The 24,657-nt window shown below is 39.2% G+C and overlaps 1 protein-coding gene across 2 annotated transcripts in view; it reads right to left on the bottom strand.

Moving 5' to 3' along the window:
- The window catches only part of LOC150076227 (protein arginine N-methyltransferase 6-like), a 235,802-nt gene extending 231,920 nt beyond the window's left edge, over positions 1-3,882 (bottom strand). For both annotated transcript variants that reach the window (XM_090387157.1, XM_090387156.1), the window contains exon 1: positions 3,720-3,882. The gene's annotated coding sequence lies outside the window, so the exon portion shown is untranslated. The remainder of the gene's footprint in view (positions 1-3,719) is intronic.
- Between the last annotated feature and the right edge of the window lie 20,775 nt (positions 3,883-24,657).

Below are 24,657 nucleotides of genomic sequence, written 5' to 3'. Positions count from 1 at the left end.
TGGATTTATGATAACTAAAGTAAAAGACGTATACTTGCTACTGCAACATATCTAAATGTCTCTGAAAACAGCATCAATTGAGGTACCCGATCTTAGTTGAAACGACATACACAGTTGTTCAGGGCACTTAACAATGGAATGTTGGGTACCCAAAAAGCTGCATATGCAAAAATGCGAGACAAAAAAAGAAATTAAGAAATTTTTGTATTGTTCAGTCATATGACAAATACTTGCAATCATACTTACTGCACAGGAAGTATGATTGTGACATCATACTATTCAAAAATTCTAAAAAGTTAGAACTTAAGATATCGTACTGGTCACGAAAAATGCATCATGTGCTCTAATCATACTACTAGTGAGTGCTCCACGCAGACTAGTGGTGTGAACATGGGAAGCGCCTTTGGCAAATGCCACTTCAATGACCAATCAAATTTACTCGTTAGGTACCCCCCAAGGATGTTTCACATCAAAAAGTCGGCAAAAGTGCGAGCCCAATTTTAAAATATTCACAACTCACCATTGGATATATCACTATGATTAAGAAACAGAACACATGAGCAAACAATGGAAACATTCAAAGTTAAATTGTCTGCCAAACAAGGTCATGTTATCATCCTTGCAGATTACCTCCCAAAATCCAAAGCTATCCAAAGATGTTTCCCTCCTAACTGACAATGCTCCTGCTCATAGGGCTGCTCTCACAGTAGACTATGCAATAAGGTATATGACAAATACTTGCAATCATGCTTACTGCAGGAAGTATGATTGTGACGTCATACTATTCAAAAATTCTAAAAAGTTAGAACTCAAGATATCGTACTGGTCACGAAAAATGCATTATGTGCTCTAATCAAACTACTAGTTTGTTGCATGGCTTTGAATATCTGCAGCAGCCACCTTATTCACCTGACCTCTCACCTTCAGGCTCCTCTCTCTTCCTTAAACTGAGAAAATCATTATGGGGATGCAGATTTCAGACTGATGAGGAGGTAATTAATAAATCAGAATCTTGGTTTTCTGCTGAACGTAAGTTCAATTCAAGAGATCTCAAAAAGCTTATCCACAGATAGGAAAAATGTGTAGCTCTAGAAGGCAGCTACACAGAGAAAGATAAAACTGCCAGCCAAGTTTCAAATCCCTAACTCATATTTCTAAGGCAAGGGTGAATACGTATTCACTGCTCCTCATAAACAAGGTATTAACACACAGTTTAAACTCCCTGAAAATTTCAAGTGCTATATTTTTTTAAGGGCATCCAATTTTAGCTCCATTTTTTTTATTTTTTTTTTTTTTTTTAAATTTGCTGCTAGTTAACAATCTTGGGAGGAGGGTCTTATAACAATAATATTACAAAAGCTAGAAGGACTAACCATAAAGACCACGTAAAGCAACAAGGGTTTACTGAACAGTTGTTTAGAGAGTACCAGAAGCAATTAAAATCCAAATGAAAAATTGCTAGGGAAAGCACTGACAATTATATACAACATTATCTCTCCACACATTAAAAAAGTTTTCCTCCTAGTGACATTTGTTCGAACCAATGGGAGAAGAGGGTGGGGTAATTACGTCACTACAAATGCGCAGGAAAATAATTATATTGTCGTCTTCCACTGAAAGACAACTGCCTCCATAACGTTCACCAACCTCATGCATGTGCTTCACTCTGTAATACATGACCACACATGGCATCATTTGATGTTCATTGTAATATCAGCTGGTGAAGGGCCCACATATAGTTTGTGCATTAGTAAATAGTTTAGTGTTTGTAAATATTTTCGAATGGCATATTTTAGTTAAATATTTTAGTCCTGCTCTTTCGGATGCAATAATATTCTTCGTGCATTACTGAACCTGAAGCAAAAGGCCTTTTTTTTTTTTTTTTTTTATGAAAACCCCAAGCATGAAAGGTATCAAAACCATGGTACTAAGTACTATACATGGGTTGAAGGAGAAGTATGTGGTGGGGGGGGATGCTGGAAACTTACTAAGTGACCTAGGTAAACACAGGTAAATAATGGTAAATAATTACATAGTGATATTTATTCCACCTTGAGAATGCCATATGGTGGGGTAGCCAATGGGAGAAGAGGGATGTGGGTCATGTGGTACAGGGGGGGAGGACAATTATGTCACTACAAATGCACAGGTAAATAATTACACGGGTCATTTCCTGATTAGATATCGATCATAGTGGCATAGTGTTTGGGTAAGGTGCCACCTATGGTTTTCCACATCTGTGGCATTAGTACTTTTGTGATGAATACAGAACCCCTGTAAAAGCCAGAAAAGTGTTGTTTGTTGCATGTGTAATTTAGTGTTGGGTTCTGCTGTTTGTGCTGGCTTCTTGGCCACAGGGCCCCTAGTGGGACTCTTTGTTGCCCACCACCACTGGCAGGTGTCAGGTTGTCCACAGTACTCTGGCTACTCTCCATCAGGAGTCACCTGAGCTTCCTGATGAAATAAAAAAAAAGCATGAATGAGGGAAAGATGGGAGTAAAAAGGGGGAGGAAGAACATCAGTTCATTTTGACAGGTGTGTCTTTAATATAGAAAATATTTTACTTACTCTGTCATACCTCTATATAACCTTGCATGTTTTGTTTAAAAATAATAATAAGGGTATATTAAATAAAGAAATCTGAAGTAGTGGCTAAATCAACAAAGGCTAACAAAATATTGGTGTTATTCTGATAAAGGGACAGAAGGATTATGCTTTTAAATGAAGAATGGTACTTCTGTCTGGTCAGGTATGACATAAGTGATGGGAAAGCAAGAATGACATTGGGGTGGGGCTACAGACTAAATAAGTGTACTGTGGTGTGTGCATTTATGTTCATATGAATATATATATATATAATGGTGGTACTAGATAAGGCCTAAATGCATTTACTGCTAGCTAATAATTAGAGCTCAATGATTTCCCAGAACACTGCTTTAGCCTCTCCTTCAGAAAATCCTTGATATATATATCAAATCAAATGTATATTATCATGCATTATGTGCATTATGGTCATAACTGAAACTTCATTTTTTAAATGTTTACTCAAATTCCTATAAATTAATATATTCTAATAACAGTTAACAGAAATAATTAGAATACACCTTAAATCCTAATTAAACGTTTAATTATAAATATTGATGTTAACAGACTAAGCGCAATAGGCTGCACCGTCTGTTAAATCCCCCCCCTCCCTATCTCAATCCCTATATACACACACCTCGAGAAATACCTGTATATGAACAATGTAACGTGATCCTCATTCAACCAATGACAGATGTCTCAAGCCGAAAACCGGGAACAATTAACTACAATGAGACATTTAATATGTCCAAAAAAAAGGAAAATTCTATCAATATAATAATCACTAGAAAGGGAAAACATACAAGTACCGTATACAAGTCAGCCGTACCACGCAGAAGTATCCAAAAAATGCCAATATATAACCGCCACAGTAAAATAAGCAGACAACGCTTCGAAAAGGGCCAAATACAACAGCCACCGCGAAACAAGCAGACTAAATTTCCTAGAACTAAGCGCCAAAGCCAAATAAAGGAAAAATCAAAATATTTATCTACAGTGAAGGCATCGAATCCAATGGAATAATAAAAAATTATACCAAAAATATATCAAATGATAAAAAAACGAAATCGAATAACAAAAAAAACACACACACATATATATAATATTTAGACATGTATTAAAGCATCCATACTCACTAAGGGCGTAAAACACGAAAATCTAGCCAATACTCGCAGGGCAGAAAGACTTTTTAAAGAAAGAACGTCCAAACACACATTTATTCAATACAATGATAAAAACAAAAACACGTTGCTTTCAATGTGTTGACGCAAAGCTCATCTCAGACCATCATGCCATTCGATTAACTGATCTCCCCTCGTTCCTTTCTGGAGAACTTTAAATGGACAGAAAGAAAATCCTATCCATTTTTCATGCAAAATTTTTATCTATTTTCCAAATATTAAAATTGGAAGCATGAAATAAAATGAATAACTTAAAAAAAAAGAGTTAATTATTTATATGCATATAAGTTAGTGCAAATGTATCACGTCTGATACGCAATAAATTATTCATATTAAAACTGCACAAATCTCAAAAACATTTAAGCTATTATGAATGAAAATATAGCCAACGTATTTGTACAATAAACTAACTCCACTTTCTTAGGAACACCTAACCTTTTCAGAAATGGAGCACTTCTTCAGTAACAACAAAACGTGTTCCATGAGATAAAATGAAATAAATGATGCCAGATTATACTGTGCCACATAAAACAGCGGCTAGGTACTTCGTGATATTGCAACTATGCAATTCGGTACGACAATGGGCAAGATGGGAGACAGTGGCATAACTACAATGTAGGCAGGCAAGGCAATTGCCTCCGGTCCCCGGCCCTTTAGGAGTCCGGCGTCTTTGGCTGCCTCCTGTTTTTGTAATTTTCATTAATTAAGTAGGGGCCCGAACATGTTTTTTGCCTCCGGGCCCGAAAAAAGTAGCTACGCTAGTGATGCAAGATATAAGAGACTCTAAACCTGGATGGTAGGAGGCACACGCACCGGTATAAGTATCCCGGAAACCGCATACCTTCTATGACTTTCGATCCGACTGTGTATCGGATATATCGAGATTTATCCAATAAGGAAATAGTACACATCCAATGGCGATCCGGTGGTTGGAAACAGCTTGTTGAAGAGGCAGCGAATGGAGGCTACATCGATGATCATAGAATTTCCGTAAGCGCAACTCGTTATAGATTGCCACGGATGGGGCATTGCAGCAGACTGTACGACAGGTTCCACTCATGTCAGTAAAAAAACAAGAAGGTAGGATCACAGTGCGTTCAGCAACACCAATCCTGGGCAGTAAAAGATTGGAAAAACGTTGACTGGCTGTTTAAAGCTGATACAGATATGGCGAAAACACTATGAGTCTACCAAGATTCTTACATGCGTAGTCCTTGCGAGTAGCACTTGGTTATAATCACTGTCCTCCCACTCCAGATGGAAAAGGCTTGGATTCAAATCCCTTCAATAAGCGAGAAGCTTTTATGTTTTTTTTTTTTTTTTTTCTTTTTTTCACTCCTAGCGAAGTTAGGTTAGGCCAGCAAGGTCTTTTTCATCCAGCAGGAAATTGAGACAGTTTATGGACATAATATACATTGGTGGATGAACTTGTTCTTTGGTAACTCTAATATTACTTTCTAATATTAATTATTTTCCTCTTATTATTATTATTATTATTATTATTATTATTATTATTATTATTATTAGCCATATGGTACAAGGAAGCCTGAGGCTTATGCTGCACCGGCCAAAAAAAAAAAAATTCCGTATTACCCTGAGAGATAGAGAGAGAAGTAGAAAGGAATCACCAAGAAAGAGAAGAATGATGATATCCAGCTCAGGACCCTGGGTGTGCCAAGCCCATACTCACCAGATGTGAGCCCCTTAGTAAAGTAACTTCTAGTTAAAACTGATAAACTTTAACAGAAAAGCCTGCAGACCCAACACTTTCAAGAGCGATCTCCCACCAGAGGGAATCAAAAGTGCCCTCGAAACGTCAACGAAAAGATCCAACTCATGTTTGGCACTGGAATTTTCAATATGTACAATGGAATCTACAAGTGCCAGTAACTGCCAGCGCAGAAACCATACAGGGTGTTTCAGTTAAACGTTTCAGAACTTCTAAGAGGGGTAGGGTACATCCTGACAACTCGAAATCATATAGCAATGTGGGGTCGGAAATGCTTTCCTGAAGCGGTGTTGTACACAGAAGCACCATAAAGAAAAGAGACCGTAAATGAGAAATCGTTTTAATAATACATGAAAAGAAGCAAAAGGTACATGGATTAATGTAAGTGTTCGAAGTTTCTTCCACGGGCTACAATGCACGCCTCACATCTCCGACGCATGGACATCCGAACATTCTGGAATACTCCAGGCGAATTTCGAATTTCTTCGGCAGCTACTGCGATTCTTGCAACCAGCTCCTCAGCATTGTCAACAGGGGTGTCATAAACTAGCGATTTCATATGACCCCAGAAATAAAAATCAAGACATGATAGGTCGGGTGACCGAGCAGGCCAACGCACGGGACCACCACGTCCGATCCACTGTTGACCAAATGTGACATCCAGGTAGTTACGAACATCTCCGCTATAATGGGCAGGGGCTCCATAGTGTTGGAACCACATTGTCTGTTGCGTCGATGCAGAAATCTGCTCATCTCTCAAAAGTTGTGGCAATACTTGCTGCAGAAAGATCAAGTAGATAGGTCCGGTTAGACGACACGGTAACAGGTAAGGTCCAATGAGGTGATCTCCCATAATACCGGCCCATACATTGACCGAAAATCGAATCTGTGCTGCACGACGTCGTATTGCATGCGGGTTCTCGACCGCCCAGATATGGTCGTTATGCGTGTTGAAAATTCCTTCCCTTGTGAAGGATGCCTCATCGGAAAACAACACTTCAGCAGGAAAAAGGGGATTTGTAGCACATTTTCCAAGGTACCACTGTGCGAAAGCAATACGAGGTGCATAATCCTCCGGTTGCTGTGTCTGGACACGCTGCACGTGAAACAGATGCATGTCTTGTTCTCGGAGAATCCTCCAGACGCTGCAATGGGAAACCCCGACTGCGTTTGCTAGACTTCGTGTACTCGTTCTTGGATTCCCCTGTACATGCTGCAGCACATTCTGTTCGACGGCTGGAGTCCGTGCTGTTCTTACCCTGTCCCTGTCAGCTCTTTCAAATGAACCTCTCTCAGCTAACCTCTGGTGCAGTCTTGCAAAGAAATTATGACTGGGAATACGCCTCGTCGGATATCGTTCCGCGTACAAACGCTGTGCGGCTGGCCCACTACAATTTGCAGCCCCGTACGCCAAATGCATATCGGCTAACTCTGCGTTCGTGTAATCATCCATCCTACTAACTTGGCGTTCTTGTTCAAGAAATTCGAAATTCGCCTGGAGTATTCCAGAATGTTCGGATGTCCATGCGTCGGAGATGTGAGGCGTGCATTGTAGCCCGTGGAAGAAACTTCGAACACTTACATTAATCCATGTACCTTTTGCTTCTTTTCATGTATTATTAAAACGATTTCTCACTTACGGTCTCTTTTCTTTATGGTGCTTCTGTGTACAACACCGCTTCAGGAAAGCATTTCCGACCCCACATTGCTATATGATTTCGAGTTGTCAGGATGTACCCTACCCCTCTTAGAAGTTCTGAAACGTTTAACTGAAACACCCTGTATATATGTATTATTTACTTTTTTTTTTTTTTTTGAAGAAAAGAAGGTCCTGACTTTGAAATCGCTGAAGAATTCTATCAGCTATGGGGAGTTCCAAAAGCTTCCCTAGGTTAGCAAGCAAAGCAATAGGTCTATATGATTTAGCATCTGAAGGGAGTTTGTCTCGTTTCTTGAAAGTTTTAAATGGGCAGTTTTCCACGCAACCGGGAAGATACCTTCCTAAGCGTAGGCACTTATTAAATAACAGGTTTAATAACTTATGTAATTTAAGTATAAAATCATTTTCCAGACGATCCAGGCCAGAATATTTAGACGTATTAATATTTTTTTATCTATGTATAAGTTAAGTGCGATAGCATCATTACATATTTTTTTTATCACTGACGATAATTCCTCTAGCGTAAAAGACAAAGATTGGAATCGGTAAAATAAGTTGAATTTTCAAAGAGCTTTATTCGTCTCTGATCCGTTCAACTTCACGATATGGCAATGCCTGTGATTTTGAAAAGAACAACGAGTCCGATGCACAAGCTATCAAAATTAGTAAGTTCTTGGCATCACCAAGAACAACCTTTCACAGTTATGCGTTTCTTTTTTGTAGATTTATATGAAGCCTTCAATAAAGATTTCTGAACAACATTTGCTAAGTAGAAAGCCAAAGGAGTTTTAAAAGAATCATATTTGTTTGGAGAAAATTCCTGAGATATGAACTCTTCAAACCATTTCCATTTAATCTTCCATGTGGAGAAACGAATTAATTCCGGTAGAGATGAAAGATAAAAAAAAAACTGTGTTTTTACAAAGATAAAATATTATGGTGTCACGATGATCACTTGTAGTACAATGAGGAAGGGTAGTCCATTTTGGATTTGATTACTAAAATTGGAATTTGAGAGTGCGATGTTTGATTTGCTGATAGAACTGCAATACGTGGCGAGCAGATTACGATAGTTGTGAACTGTTAGACTGTGGCCAAAAATTAAATCTTCAAAAAGATAACCACGAGTGTTGGAGCGAGAACTAAGCCATAAATTAGATTTAGCGTTAGCATATATGGTATTTACTATGTTGGAAGGGCCTGAAAAGTTGAGGACATGATCCAGATAGTTCGGCGAATCATTAAGATCTACAGAAGGTGGACAATACAGTGAGAGTAGGTGAAAGGAAAATGTAGAATAGGTTAATAACACACAAGTAGCCAGTTTATTACATAATTAATTTATTACTGGTACATCGAGGTCCTGATTCAAAATCATTATGCAAGTTTTTGATCTTTATTAACAGGCTGGATAACTCTAGAACGAATGAAGTAACCCATAATTTTGACGAATATCCTAGTTGTACTTCAGCAAAGAAAGGTGTGAAATGCGGAACGACGGTTTCATTGATGTTTTAAGAATATTGGTGACTAAGGACATATTGCTTAGTGTGTATTGTCTTTAAATGTCAAGTGTTCTGTAGTCGATTTTGTTGTTTGGCGGATGGAAAACCCGTGTTTCCGGGAGAAAATACCATGCTACCGTCTCCTGAGACTGACTAACTCAGCCACGTTGTGAAAAAGGCTCAAAATTCCTCACGTCATCGAGGGGGCTCGAACTCAGGTCAACTACAGCACGAGAATGCTGACTATTTATTTGCAAGATTTTGAATAGAGAAGTATTTCCAGGGGGTGAAATATTATGTACATAATTATCCATTGTTGGAACTTTGTCGTACTAACTCGAAAGCCTTTGATATTCATAAAAGTCAAAAGTTAACATCTCTGACTGGGGTGAAAGCGCTCGTGGGTATCACAGTTGGTAGGATTGCCGACCTCTCTGCACCGGGTGGAAAAGACCTGACTTCGAAATGACCGAATAATAAATAAATAAATTCCTCCCGTCATCGGGAGGAATTTTTATGGGTCTTGTTCACAACATGGCTGAGTTAGTCAGTCTCAGGCGAGAATAGGGTGATTTTTTCTCCCGGAAATTCGGGTTTTTCGTCCAGCAAACAGAAAATCGACTTCAGACCCTACGCAATTTAGAGACAACATACACAGAGCAACATGGCCTTAGTCGTCGCTACTCCTTAAACCCAATAACAACAACTGTGGTGAAAGGCTCTTCTGCCATGCTTACAATTGACAGAGCAAGTTGGATCATTTTATGAGGATACTCTACAAACACGAGGCCACTCCTATGGCAGTGTCCACCTGAAGTAGAGTTATGAGTGCAGGATTGGGTGGTGTGTCCATACCCTAGACATAAGAAACACTTTGTGATAATAATAAATGGTCGGAACTTACGAGAACTCCATCCTAAGAAAATTCGGTCTAAAGAAGCACGGCACTTGTATATTTTTTGGTGGAAATTCATGACCCAATGAACATTACTTGAAGATTTTGACTTTGTGTTAAAACTGAAATATGAGTCATGTGGACGTCTTCAGGCGAAAAGCCAAAGTCAATCAAGTTTTTATAATAAAGGTCTGCAATAAAATCTTCCTTGGAAAGACCTTGGAAATGTTGAAGATTAGCAGACTGTGGTTGGCACGCTTTAGAGAATCAAAATGCCTCCAGAAGAGAAATGCTTAGTACTGGTTATGTTATCCAAATCGGTTTTAGAGGCAGTTTCGTGAACAACACTTCGATTCTGGCAATACACAAAACTTAATCTTAACTTATTTTTAAAATCTTTCTTAAGTATTCAGCCCTCTTGGGTAGCAGTTGGTAGGATCGCCGTCCTCGCCACACCGAGTGGAAAAGACCTGAGTTCGAATCCTGTTGATGATGGAAGATATTTTTATGGATCTTGTTCATAACGGGGCTGAGTTAGTCGGGCGAGGGTAGCAGAGTTTTTTCTCCCGGAAAATCTGGCTTTTCATTCAGCAAACAAAATCGACCTCAGAACATAAGCAATTTACAGACAATATATACGGAGCAACATGGCCTTAGTTGCCGATGCTCCTAAAACCCAATCAACAACAAGAAAATTTATAGTGTTCATCACGAACTCCTTAATTTCCTGGCTAGTTTTTATTTCACTGTCTTCAGCTGCTCTTAAAATTAGATTTTATGCCAGCGGTTTAGTAGCTTTCAGACTTAAAGTAGTAACAGAATGTTTATGTTCGGAAGTTGGAAGTTGAGAAAGACTCTTGCAGGCAACAGCAGCAAAACTGCTTCAGTAGAAGACCTCAAGTTCTGTTTAGGCTCAGTTGTGAGTTGAGAAAAAGGGTCAACAACCTTATCTAATAAGTTCGTTGTTATTCGTATTTCCTGATCTGTAACCATCAACCTTTCATTGTCGATAAGCAAAGCACTAGCACCTGTTTTTTAGTTTGACCACTTTTCAAATATAAAATTCGCAGATAAATAACTATATCTTTCTTTAATTTAGATATTAGTAGTAGTAGTACAAATTTGTAGTAGTAGTAGTGGCACGGGATGCAAGAAAGCAAGTGTAGGAGCTTATGCAGCATCAGCCAAAAAAAAAAAAAAAAATCACACCATTCCCTCCAAATGCCTGTCCAATTCCTCCTTAAATTTATTTAACCTATCAACTTCCACAACGACAGATGGAAGTTTTTCCAGCAATTAACCACCCGCTGGCTAAAGGCAAATTTCCGCACATCTATTCTACATCTGTCCTTTCTTAATTTGAACTTATATATTGCTTGATATAAAGAAGAAACATTCTGGAAATCAACAGGGTTTTGAATCTCATTATCTTTGGACTCAAAAGTAATATCCAGCTTGGGATTAAGAGGTAAGCCTACAGTAATAACACTGTCTAGAGCAGAGGTCTGAGAAACATATTCATTAGCAGATATTTGAGAAAAGGCAACAATTTCTTGTGATAGGATTTTGTCGTCCTCTAATCGAACAAGGGATAAGATACACGTGGTTCTTAACGAGAACACAAAACTTCTTCTATATAACAATATGAAGCAGAAGCCTCTAGAAGAGGGAATACATTAATGGAAACCGAGAATCAAACGGATATCATACTTATCGTAAGATATCCGTTTTATTCTCGGTTTCCATGACTCAAACAGTAGCGTGAAAAATCAATTCCAAATGCATATAATTAAAGAATATGATTAACGTTTCCGGAGTTCAGTAACTAGAAGTGTATTGACGCAGGAGATAATTTTAGGAGAAAGATTATGATGTGAAATATTTTCTATGATTTTTTTTTTTTGAAATTTTTTGGATCAAAAATGAAGGAGATATAAATTTTTATAAAATTTTATAAAATCTAGTACAAATTCACATTTTTAGGCCAAATTTGGCAGATGTGCTGAGAAGTGGCAATTGAAGTTTAATATCGACGCTGGATATCTACTTGAGATGGGTAGCAGTAATTCAGATTACTGCTACCCATCTTACCCATCTTCATTACAGCAATAAAGAACTAAAATGGTCTGGGGCAGGACACATAGCTCGAAGACATGATGACAGATGGACTAAGAAAATAACAGAATGGTACCCAAGAGAAGCTAGAAGAAAACCTGGAAGACAGCGACAGAGATGGATAGATGAAATTCATGAGTTTGTGGGTAGTAAATGGATGGCCATTGCACAAAACAGAAGGAACTGGAACGTTGCTGGAGAGGTCTTCATCCTGCAGTGGATTGAAAATGGCTGATGATGAATCCAGATTAACTACCAACTGTGCGGTACCACACTCAGAGAGAAAGATTAGAATGGAGAATAAAAATGAGTTGAAAATAAAAAAATACTTGGAATAATTGTGCAATCAGATGAAATTCTCTAAGCAGTGCAAACAGGCTGCCAGTACATCTCATGGGGTTTATTCATTGATATGCAGGATTTGTGCTAGCAGGAATAAGAAAGTGGTTATCCCGTTGTATAAGGCAGTACATGGACGGGGTTCCCCGAAGATCTAGACCGCGACGGGTTTTCCATCAGATTGGACCACGATCCAGATCAACGGATAAAAGCAGTCTAATTGTCTCAAGCAACGTTTGCGCCACAGTTACTAAGAAGATTTTTTTTTTAATGTAGCCAGCGTTCTTAATGTCAGTTGTTTGTGTTTTATTTGGAACATAATTATTTTATACATTTCTATTTATTAGCAAAAATGAATGAATTAAAGTAAGAAGTTGGTTTTGATCATGATCAAAACCAAGTTAGTTAACGTTTGCAGTGCGTGGCATTTCAGGTGCGTTCAATTTTTTTTTTTTCCTTAATTTAATTGATTTTCTTTGTTTTTTTTTGGGTATTATATATATTTATTTATTTATTCATAATAACATGCTCGCGAATATTACACAAAAATACACGCGAAGCGTACACGGGCTGTCTAAAGCAAACAATATTGCATTAAAATTACATTTAATCTATGATTTTTTTTTTTTTTTTTCTATACAGTTTGCATGGAAAAAAAAACGATAATAATAGCCGGATTTCTATTGGTCCGATTTTAATGACATTTGGAATGGCTCGAAAAATATTTTTAAAATGTCGAAGTATAAAATTTCATGAAATCCGTCTACTGGAGTCCATCTATTACACGGGGACAGACCGACAGATAGTGAACATGGTGAAGATAATTGAGCGCATTTGCATATGTGCGAACGCGCCCAACTAGTATTATTATAAACATTTCTTTACTATGGAAAAGAAGAGCTCATCATAAAGCTCACTGCATTTGTGACGCACAGTATTCGCAGCTATTTTGGAGATATACTTAGGATATCTACAGTTTCCAGAGGGATACAATTTCCACTTATAATACTTTATAGTTCTGCTTTTTCTAAACGTTTTGTATAATCCGATGTGAACTGCATAGCAGCAAGATTGTTATTTGAGTCACCATACTCTCTTTTACATACATAAAAATGAAAAGTTCAAGGCTATCTTGACTAATTTTATACATTGGTAAATACTGCAGTATTGATTCATCAGTTTTGAAAAAGCTAAACGTAAAAACTGCATAATAAATAAAATTAATTTTCTGTAAACTCAGGGAGACCACACGTTAGGCCTGTAACATTATGTCAATAGTGTCACAGGATCTAATGAATAGGAAATTATTTTCCTATTCACTTGGAAAATTTTCCAAGGGATAAAAAATAAGCATTACTTATAAATACAATTTATTAAATGTATTTATATTAAAATTAACCATAAAAAATGTTAACTATAAAAAGATGGGTATTTCTTATTTATTTTATTATTATTTATTTATTTATTTTTTTTTTTCTTTTGGTATAGCCGAAATTTGAAAAAACAAAGCGTGATAAACGAAGAAGATTCAATTATTATATTTATAGTTTGAGAAGAAAGTCGGAATTATAATGCAAAGGACAACATATTCAAGCGAATACAAGTATACGATGTTTTGACTGCAATAGCCAAGAGAGTTTTGCAGAAATGGACTTCAGTTCTGGTGAGCAGGGGCTTGGCACACCCAGGGTTCTAGGCTGGATATTATTATTGCTCTTATATGATTTCTCCCTGATACCCGTCACGAGGTTCCACCTCGTGACGGGTATTGCTACCAAGTACACAGGGTGGCTGTTGTTATGTCTGGTGTTACTGTTGGTCGAGGAACTCTCTGACTATCCTACAGGTGTTCAGGATTGCGAGTTTCTGGAGTTCCTTGTAGGTGTTCGCCGGGAGACCTATTATAGGCTTCTATTGTAGACCTAGGCTGTTATGTAGGGTCTTTGGCACCATATCTGTGGTTCACACGATGATCGGGAAGGTCGTTACTTGTTGCATATGACACATCTCTTTGATCTCCTGTCTTAGGTTCGTGTACTTCCTGATTTTTTCCCCCATGGGTTTTCTGCAGGTTTCCAGTGTTAGGTACCACTATGTCTATCTGCAACTAGAGGAATTGGAACTGGTGAAAGAAATGAAAGAGGTGAAAGACTTGTGGAATTTGCAGAATCTCGTGCATTGTCAGTAATAAAAACTTTTTTCAAGAAAAGGGTGAACAGAAAGTGGACATGGAAGAGTCCAAATGGATTAACAACTAATGAAATCGATTTCAACCTCACTAACAGAAGATATATCGTGAATGATGTTACCATCCTGAATAAGGTATATGTTTGAAGTGATCAGAGAATGGTAAGATGCACACTTGATATAGAAGTAAGAAAAGAAAGGAAAAAACTGACTCGAGTAAACAATACGAAGGTCTTTGAGATAACAGAAGAGGAGAAAAAGCAGTATGTACTGGAACTTAAGAACACGTTTGAGCTTTTGCAGACTGCTCAGGACCAAGATATCAACGAGGAATATTACAACTTCCTGAAAGTGATAAAGCTCAAGAAACCTATAGGTTAAAAGAAATCCAAAGAAGAAAAAATTAGTCAAGAAACACTTGTCATGATGAACCAAAGGCGACAAATGAAGAGCAAGATAAACACTGATAAGGAGAAAATTGACTGTACTGAGTTATGCAAAGTCATTAGAAAGAGACTCAGAAGGGACATAAGAAGATTTAACACAAGAAAAGTTGCACAAGCATTAAGGAAAAGCAAAGGACTTAAACCAGCAACCATGAGCAGTAATACATAAAGATACTGAAACTGCAATGGTATACTTATAAATAGCAGAGAAGGCATAATTTAAATAGCAGAAGACTGCTATAGAGAATTATACAAGGAGCGAAGGAATGATGCCAGCAGTGGGGAAGATGGATCGCAAATTAGTAATACATACGACATACCCGATACTCTTCCTGATGAGGTAGAACACGTGTTGAAGAAAATGAAGAATCAGAAAGCCCCAGGGGAAGCTGAAGTTAGTAGAGTGTGTAGTGTGTTTAGTGTCAAACGACACCAGGGGTTTCCCCATCTCCGCGTGCTATAGAACACTGTCAATGCTAGAGGTTAAAAGTGTATGGATTTTGTATCTGTGTAGTGTCGTGTACCGTTGTTCATCTGGTCATTTAGCCGCTGGGCCCCTAATGGGACCCAACGTTGCCCCACTCCGCCCAGTGGAGGAAGGCCAGGTACACCACTATTATAGTCATTTACTCTGGCAGGTCCTGCCACCTATCCTGAGATTTCAGTGGCAAGGACCTAAAAAAAAAAAAAAAAAAAAAAAAGCAATAGATAGGGGTCAGCCAAAACAAAGGGAGTACTAGTTGGGCGAATTTGATGTTGTTAAGTTTTTGGGTGTAGGGCTCAAGCAATTTGGAGTTGATTCGGACGCTAGTTGTAAGTTAGAGAAGGAGAGGAAGACTGAAAACTGGGGGAAAAAGATAGAGATATGGGGTCCATAGGGAAGATGACCCCAAGTCAGTGGAGCAGGCCCATGCCCCACAGAGTGAAAAAGAGGGGTGGCGAAGGGGGAAGGACACCAGGGATGAACTCCCCCTCCCGCCGGGGAGTGGAGGCAAAAGACCACGCAAGGGAGCATGGTTAGGGAGGCCTAATGGCAGCAGCTGAGCTGTGCTGGTGGGTTCTGTCACTCCTGGGACGAAGGAAGAAAGGAGGGTTTTTTTTTTTTTTTTTTCCTTCTCCTGAGAGGACTGTCATATCCAGGAAGTTTCTTACTTTGATCTTCAGTGGGTGGTGTTTGGGTGCCGCAGACAGACTGCGCAAACTCTGTAAAGGCGGCGTAGCGCTGCTCGTCCATTATAATCAGGTGCTCACAATGCCGGAGATTTTCTTGAATTTTAGTGGCAAACCTTAGCCGGAACTCGTCATATTCATGACAATCATACATTACGTGATCCCACGTTTCTTCAGCCCCGCAGTGACACAGTGGATCATCTTCAGTGCCTAGGGATGTTAGCTTCGCTTTAAAGGGTCCTTGGCCTGTCAATAGAAATGTAGTATGGAGGCCTGGTGAGTACCAGGGAGGAGGCGTTGGACTGATGAAGTTACTGTAGAGTTGTTAAAATTGGGAGGAAGAGCATTACACAAAAACTGGCAAGACTCTTCACAAAATGCATTAGAAAAGGTGTGACGCCGAAGGAGTGGAATAATGCAATCATAGTTTTGCTGCATAAGAAAGGAGATAAATCATAAATTGGAAATTACAGACCAATTAGCTTGTTGTCACACATCTACAAGTTGTTCCAAGGGTCATTACTAACAGATTAGAATGAATATTTGATGAGAATCAACCGAAAGAGCAAGCTGACTTTAGGACAGAATTCTCAACTATGGATCACCTTCACGTAATATCACAGCTAATGGAGAAAGAAAATGAATATAAAACACCATTATGCCTGGCATTTGTGGATTATGAAAAGGCATTTGACTCCATACAGCATAAGGCAATGTTTCGGGCACTGGAAAGACAAGGCATAGATACCCCATATATTATGATTTTGAAGAAAATATGTGAGAACGCTACCTCCTTTATTAGACTAGACATAGACAGTAGTAAATTTAAAATCGAGAAAGGAGTTCGACAAGGAGACACAATATCTCCTAAGTTGTTTACCGCTGCCTTTGAGGAAGCTTTCGGTAGATTAGACTGGTCGCAGAAAGGAGTCAATGTGAATGGAGAGTACCTAAACCATTTACGATTTGCAGATGACATTGCGATCATAAGCCACGATCCCAAAGAATTAGAGGAAAATCTTAATCAGTTATGCACAGTTAGTAAGGATTTTGGACTAAAGATGAATATGGCTAAAACAAAAGTAATGATGAATAAGTATGCCACAAAAAGGGATATAATCATTGAAATCATTGAAGGAGCAGTAATTGAAAAGGTGGATTCATATACTTATCTGAGACAAGTTATTAGCTGTAATAATGATAAATGGCTGGAAATTAAGAGAAGAATAAATTTTGATGGATAGCATTCCGGAAATATAGTCACATACTGAGGAGCAATATCCCAGTTTGTCTGAAACTTTTTTTTTTTTTTTTTTTGGTAGTTGTTGGCGCATCGGCTTCTGTGGCCATAATGCACCTCCCAAGGTTTTTGCAGTACTTTGATCCAAGCCCGAGGCGGGATTCCAACCCGCGACCTTTGGGTTGCCAGGCAGGCAACCCAAAGGTCGCGGGTTCGAATCCCGCACTTTACCCACCCGACTAGCCCGGTCGGCTTGTCTGAAACGTAAAATAATGAACCAATGTATACTCCCCATTATAACTTATGGTAGTGAAACTTAGGCACTCACCAAAATAATGGAAGAGTAGCTGAGAACAACACAGCGAAGAATGGAACGAATTATATTAGGAATCAGACTGTTAGATAAGAAGAGAAACACATGAATTAAGCAACAAACTCAAGTAAAGAACATTCTTATCAAAACTAAAGAACTAAAATGGTCTTGGGCAGGACACATAGCTCCATGACATGATGACAGATGGACTAAGAAAATAACAGAATGATACCCACGAGGAGCTAGAATAAAACCTGGAAAACAGCGACGGAAATGGATAGATGAAATTCACAAGTTTGTGGGTAGTAAATGGATGTCCGTTGCACAAAACAGAAGGAACTGGAAAGTTTCTCGAGAGGCCTTCATCCTGCAGTGGATTGAAAATGGCTGATGATGATGTCAATCAGATAGATAGCCTTTTTCCTTCTTGTCCACAAGGGTTATGTCCCGTCTGTTGTGCGGGATTGTCTTATCTGTTATTATGGCGCGGTCGCAGTACAGCTTGTGAGTTCGGATCTCTAGTACTGCCCGGGGCTCGTACTTGTAGTGCGGTGCACTTTCTTCATTCAACTCGTATTTCATTGCTAGCTTCTGATGTATTACCCTGGCTACCTGGTCGTGTCTATTAGTGTACTCAGTCTGGGTGATCACCTTGCATCCCGCAGTGGTGTGTTGGATCGTGTCTGAGGCCAGGTGGGATCGTCGACATGTGTCGTCGGACATTCCGGCTCCATGGCGATGTATTTTCTATAGTTCCTGGTGTTGATTACCTGGTCTTGGATGCCGAGCATGAATCCTTCAGTCTCGGGGAAGAGCATCCCGCTCGTGAGCCATGCATTGGAAACAATTTTATCTATGTGATCTTGATGGAGATCATTGTAGTGTCTGCCATGGAGTGTTTTCATTGCCCATCTTTCTAGCTTCGTTTGTGTCTCCTGGCTGGGAGGGGACTCCTCGCTTAAGTTGAGTGGGGTACCGCTTGTCTATCTTCCTTATGGCCTGTTAGAATGCTGCTGTGTGCTTCTGGAAGTAATCCTTCAGGTTAGCAATCGCTGTCTTTTGCTGTTCGATGAGGTCTATCAGCCTCCTTCCTCCTTCTTTCCGGGCAATTGTCAGTCTCTCCATGGCTGATTTCGGGTTGTGTTGGCGGCTCTTGGTCATCATTGTCCTTGTCTTTCTCATGATATCCTCCAGCTCGGTGTTAGTCGATAGTCCAATCTATGACCCCGAAGGAGTATGTTAGCACTGCGATTGCATAGGTGTTTATGGCTTTAACTGTGTTCCCTCCGTTCAGTTTTGCTTTCAGCAAGCTTCTGGGTCTCTGATGGTATTTTTCGGTCAGGCAGGCCTTAATTTCTTTGTTCTGTAACTGATGAGCCTGCATCATCCCCCAGTATTTATAGGCCTTTCCCTCTGCCATGGCTTCGATCTATTTACCACTCTGCAGCTGGTAGTTTCGGTCGACTAATTTTCCCTGGTGCAATCCGTGGGTCTTGCATGCGTCTAGACCAAATTCCATCCTAATATCACTGCTGAATTCTTCTGCAATCTGGAGTAGTTGCTGGAGGTCTCGCTTCCCGTATAGAGCTTGATGTCATCCATGTTCATCAGATGGGTGAGGGTGTACAGGTTCTTCATTATCTGCAATAAGGCCTCTAAGGTTGGGATTATTCATACCACAAATTTAAACATATACACCAACCGTTTATAACTGATTTAATAATAAAATAAAATAAAATAAAATAAAATGATACAAAAGACTGTAAAATAATATTTACAAAAAACTAATTTACAACAAAAATAAAATAAAATAAAATAAGTAAATAAGTTAAAATGCATTAAAATATAAATTTAAAATCGATAAAAACACTATTAAAGCTTTCGGAGGTGTCTATCTCCTTCCTCAGCAATAATGAATATTTAAGCGACACATCCTTAAGTACCAGGTTCTTCATTTTTTGAGGTTATATCCGTACTTGCTACTGTTGAGCATGGTGAATAGCGGGTTAAGTGCTAGACAGATCCACAGCCGGCTCAGGGCATCTCTCTGAAATATTCCTCTCCAGATGGAGATTGGCGTGGTTGTGATGTTTTCGATCTTAATGGTGGTACTCCATTTCGCCATCGTATCTCCTAGGTAGTTTGTCACTATCGGATTGACTTTATAGATGTTCAGCACCTCTATTAGCCAGCTATGAGGCACGAAGTCGAAGGCCTTGCGGTAATCGATGTAGGCTGTGTACATGTTGCGGCGCTTCTTGTAGGCTTGCTCCATAACCGTGGCATGTATGGTTAATTGCTCCTTGCATCCTTTGGTCAGCCACTTGCATCCTTTCTGCTGTTCGGCCATTATGTTCTGGCTCTCCAAGTGGTCTGATATCTGCCTGGTTATGCAGCCTGGTCAGGATCTTGTACATTGTTGGGAGGCAGGTGATTGGCCTATATTTCGCTGGGTTTCTTGTTTCTTCGTCTTTAGGCTTCAGATATGTGATTCCTTGAGTAAGAAACTTCGGAATGGTCCCTGGGTGCCTTATCATTCGGGTGAACTGCTCTGCCAGGTGCTTGTGTGTGGAAGTGAGCTTCTGGTACTAGTAATTGTAGACGTAATCTATTTCTGGAGTTCGCCAATTGTGAGAGTTCTTGATCATCTGTTTTACTTCTTCCCGAATCTCCCACTCTCTCATTTCTTGTACATCCTTGGTTTTCTTGCGTTCTAGTTCTATCCGGGGTGGGGGGGGGGGGCTCGGCTATTATTAGCCATATTGTGCAAGGGAATCACCAAGAAAATAAAAGAAAAATGATGATATCCAGCTCAGGATACTGGGTGTGCCAAGCCACATGTGAGCCCCTGAGGTTAATCATCACTCTTCCCTTTCTTGGTGATTCCCTTCTACTTCTCTCTCTCTCGCATTCAGAATTTTTTTTTTTTTTTTTTGTAGTGCAGCATAAAACTCCGGCTTCCTTGCACCATATGGCTAATAATGCTGTAATAATAAATAATTTAAAAAACAACATTTCTTCTCCAAAAATCCTAACCTTAACAGTACAGTATTTATACACAGTAGTGATCGTAGTGTGGCTCCATCTACTAGATAGTGGCGAACTTATTCTGGCATACTTGTCACAGATGATAATTTCTATTTATTTGTTTATTTATTATCCTTCAACCAGAGTACAAACTCCTTATCAGGGGGGTGGGGTAAGATATAAAATTACATTATAACGGTTAGATTTACAATTTAATATATCTATATTTGGATAAACAAACACGAATACAGTAAAAAGGTCAGGAATTTTAAAATTAATGAATAGATAGGACAAGTACAATCAGGGGTCGAAATCGAATTTTACAAAACAGAACGTTGGTTAATAAGATATCTTATCTTTAACAATCTTTTAACAATACACGGCATTTCCAAGGAATAGATCAAAGCTCACCAGAACGGCGTTCTGGTGCGCTTTGATATAAGCCCCAGGGGCTCTCATCTTGTGAGTATGGGCTTGGCACACCCAGGGTCCTGAGCTGGATATCATCATTCTTCTCTTTCTTGGTGAATCCTTTCTACTTCTCTCTCTCTCTCAGGGTAACTCGGAAATTTTTTTTTTATTTTTTTTTTGCTGGTACAGCATAAGCCTCAGGCTTCCGTGTACCATATGGCTAATAATAATAATTCCTTGCAATTGCGGACGATACTAATAATAGAAATCTTTATTGAAATTAAAATAATACAATACTTGTGGATTATTTACGGCCACCAGTATATTACAACTGTAATATTGCAGTGTATTAATCAAACTGGAATTTATGAGTTGGTAATGGGATCACTGAAAACGATCTCCATTAAACAAAAATATTGAAAATCAGGATTTTACTATTAGTGTTAGTAAGGCCCCAAGAAAACGAACTTTTTCTGCATCAGCCAAAAATAAATAAACAAACAAAATAATAATAATAATAAAAAAATCATATAAAACAGGCTTTGTTTACCATTCCTGTTCCCATAAAGTAATCACCCAATTCCGCTTTAAACTTAGTCAGACTGACTCCTCCACCACGTTGGGAGGCAACTTATTCCAATGTTCGATAATCTGCTGCCCATAGATGAACTTCATGAGATTGAATCTTCTGTTCTACCCTGAGATTTTCTATTTGCATTCCCTGGTTCCTGCCATATAAGAAGAAAATAAACCCTCCTTATTTATTTTACTTAATCCCTTCAAGTGCCTTACGCACCTCAATAAGATTTCTCCTTACATGTTAAACCTGGACGATCCACTGTTACCAACCTCATGGACAGAGGCGGATTTAACGGCGGGCGCGCCCTGGGCCCGGACTTCTGAAGGGCCCACGCAAAACCCCAACAAATTAATTGAACATATTAGTTCAACTATTAGTTCAAAACTTTATGATTATTATTATGCTATTATTAATTATATTATACATATATTATATTCAAATTTTATTGGAAATAAAACATTAATAGTACATTTTTTTTATTTATTTAAAAAAATGGTTAACATGTATTTTTATTTTCCCTGTCTCTCTCTTTTTTTTAAGGGGACCAATATTTTCTTCTGCGCCCGGGGCCTCAACCGACCTTAATCCACTCCTGCTCATGGACACACTTTTCAGAGTAGAACATACATTAAGCAACAAAGAACAACTCGATATTGTATTTCTCGACATCAAAGCGGCTTTTGACAATTTGTCCAACCATGCACTATGCGCCATACTTGGCGATTACTTCAAAATCTCTAGTCATCTATTAGATCTCCTTAAGAAGCTCTTACTGGCCAGGACCCTATGGATAAGAGATCATAATCATCATCATCAAGTTATCTGCTCGAGGGCTCCTCAAGGGGGGTGTCCTCTCTGCCGCCCTCTTTGCCGCATCGTTAGAACCATTCCTTTCAAATCATGCTAACTTTACCATGTATGCCGATGATATAAAGTTCTTTGTTGTTACAAAATGCCACCAGTCTCTCCAGTCTACCACAGTGATCGCCAACCGACAGGTACAACAACTTTAAAATTACCTGAACGCGATTAGGCTCCCCATTAACAACAAAAAAACTGCTCAACTTACTATAACCAAAAAGAGAAATATAAACGATGTGAACATCATGATTGGCAACTCCCTAGTTAAAAAAGTCACTCAGCATAAAGATTTGGGCCTCACCTGGGACAAAGACCTCACGTTCTTGCCTCATTTTAATGCCACTCGGAAAAAAAACATATGCTGCTATATGAGCAGTGAAACAAGAGATCTCCAACTTCCATAACCCACATCTTATCAATAACTATATTCTCCGTTGTATAACCCCAATTCCATTGTATGCCTCAACGATATGGTCCTCGGCACCTCCATCTTACCAAACCAGGTTCCTGTCCCTGGAACACTGGATTTTAAAATGGCTAAATAAGGTCGCATGCCTACCACCTACAATCTCAAAATCTGTCATGCTCTCTAATCTAAATATGCTGCCTTGGAAGTATCATATAATCTCCAGGAACGTCGTTATCTTCGCCCAGCTTCTCTCCAGAAAATTAAGCTCACCTGATATCTGGGATATCATTGCTAGACCGTCAGATCGTATTAAAACTCATACTGCCATTTAGATCCAAGCTGCGCAGCATGACCTCCGTGGATAACATGTTTACATTTTATTCCATGGAAATATTTAACAGGTTATCCATTGACTGTCAGAAGCTCTACAAGGACAAAATGTACAGATCCGCCTCTCTGGCAGATATGTATGCCCTGGTCAAACTTTAGGTGATATAATTTCTGGGATGCTAGATTATGTGTTTATGTTGTATTTATGTAATCAGATACTGTTTTAGGCCATGTACTGTATCAATTCATTTGAGTACTCTGTACATAGATTGTAAATATAATCTTTATTGTATGCAAAGTGGTATATACAACAGAACCTTCACAGCAGCAATGCCAGGGGTTTTACATTGGCTGGTGGACAATAGCCTTAGGGAGACGGGGTCCACATCGAAGTTCGGGCTCATCCCCCAGAGCCAACAATAAAATAGAATCAGTGTCAGATTGTTTACAGGATATATGCTTTTGACAGTATTTATAATGAAATAAAGATATTCATATTTACATTGTGTTATATTAATATTTATATTCATAAAGATATTCTTGACTTTATTTACAATACATTCATAAAGACATCGTGCTTTGAACATTATTTACAATATATTGGGCATTATTATGCTGCCCTTATCAATGTGCACTTTGCCTGGCCAAGGTCAGGCTCTTAAGGATCTGTCTTCGGTACCTCCGATCCTTCACAAACCTACAGAGGTCGCCATCAATTGAAAGGATTGTTGGGAGCATCTCCATGGGGAGAAAGCGGTCACTGAGCGCTAGTCTGTTATAGTGAGCTGTGAGCGTGGGAGCTGACCTCAGTCCGTGTAGAGGGATCTTCCAGCCACACAGTTCCCAGATGCTTGACTCCGAGACCATTCCGGTTGCCATCTTGACAGTGAGAACAAGCCGTTTTTCAAATACAAGATCTGGAAGTCGGGCAAAATGAAGTGACATCGCCATCGCAGTTGTCCTTTGCTGGGGTGGACGATGTTTTTGCGTGATCCAACGAAGGAGCCAGTATTCCGCGGAGTACACGTGCTTGATGTTGGTAGGGGCCGCCGACCCCCAAATTTCCGAGGCATACAGTACGACGGAGTATACTGAGGTGTATATGTACCGACGAGTCCCATCCAGATCCCTAACGTGGAGCAGTTGTTGTTTTGTGGTCCAGCGCATTTGACAGAATTTTGCTATGAGCTTGTCAATGTGGGGGGTTGAAGCTCAGTTTATAGTCGAAGACGATTTCCAAGTCTGTATTCATCTTGACCACTGGAAAGGGAATGCCGTCTAGAGAACTTGGATTTTAGTGGGTTGGCGCTTCAGAGAAAAGACAATTTGGGAGGGTTAATGAGGAGGCCAAATTGATGGAGATAGGATCCTAAGTCGTGTAACTTTTCCCAGATCTTTTTATTGATGTTTGAGAGATGTTCGCCGGGGTTAATCTGAGTATATATCTTAATATCATCGGCATAGCAGAGTATGTCTTCTCTCTGTTGCACAAACGGAATAATAACTGCAGTGAATAATGTTCCGGAGAGGACTCCACCTTGGAAACTCCCGGAGTGATATTTCTCCAGATTGTGTGTTGATCCGCTTTAAGAAGAATGGTTCTGTCAGAGAGCAGGGCTGTGATAAATCATAACATGTCACCTTTTATGTAGAAGTAGTTTTCTAGGAGGTGAACA

The sequence above is a fragment of the Mastigoproctus giganteus genome, chromosome 13 (assembly GCF_048544385.1).
Source record: "Mastigoproctus giganteus isolate SK-2022 chromosome 13, ASM4854438v1, whole genome shotgun sequence".
NCBI classification, from domain to species: domain Eukaryota; kingdom Metazoa; phylum Arthropoda; class Arachnida; order Uropygi; family Thelyphonidae; genus Mastigoproctus; species Mastigoproctus giganteus.
Note: the sequence above shows the minus strand (reverse complement) of the source record. Positions and strands in the feature narration are given on the sequence as shown.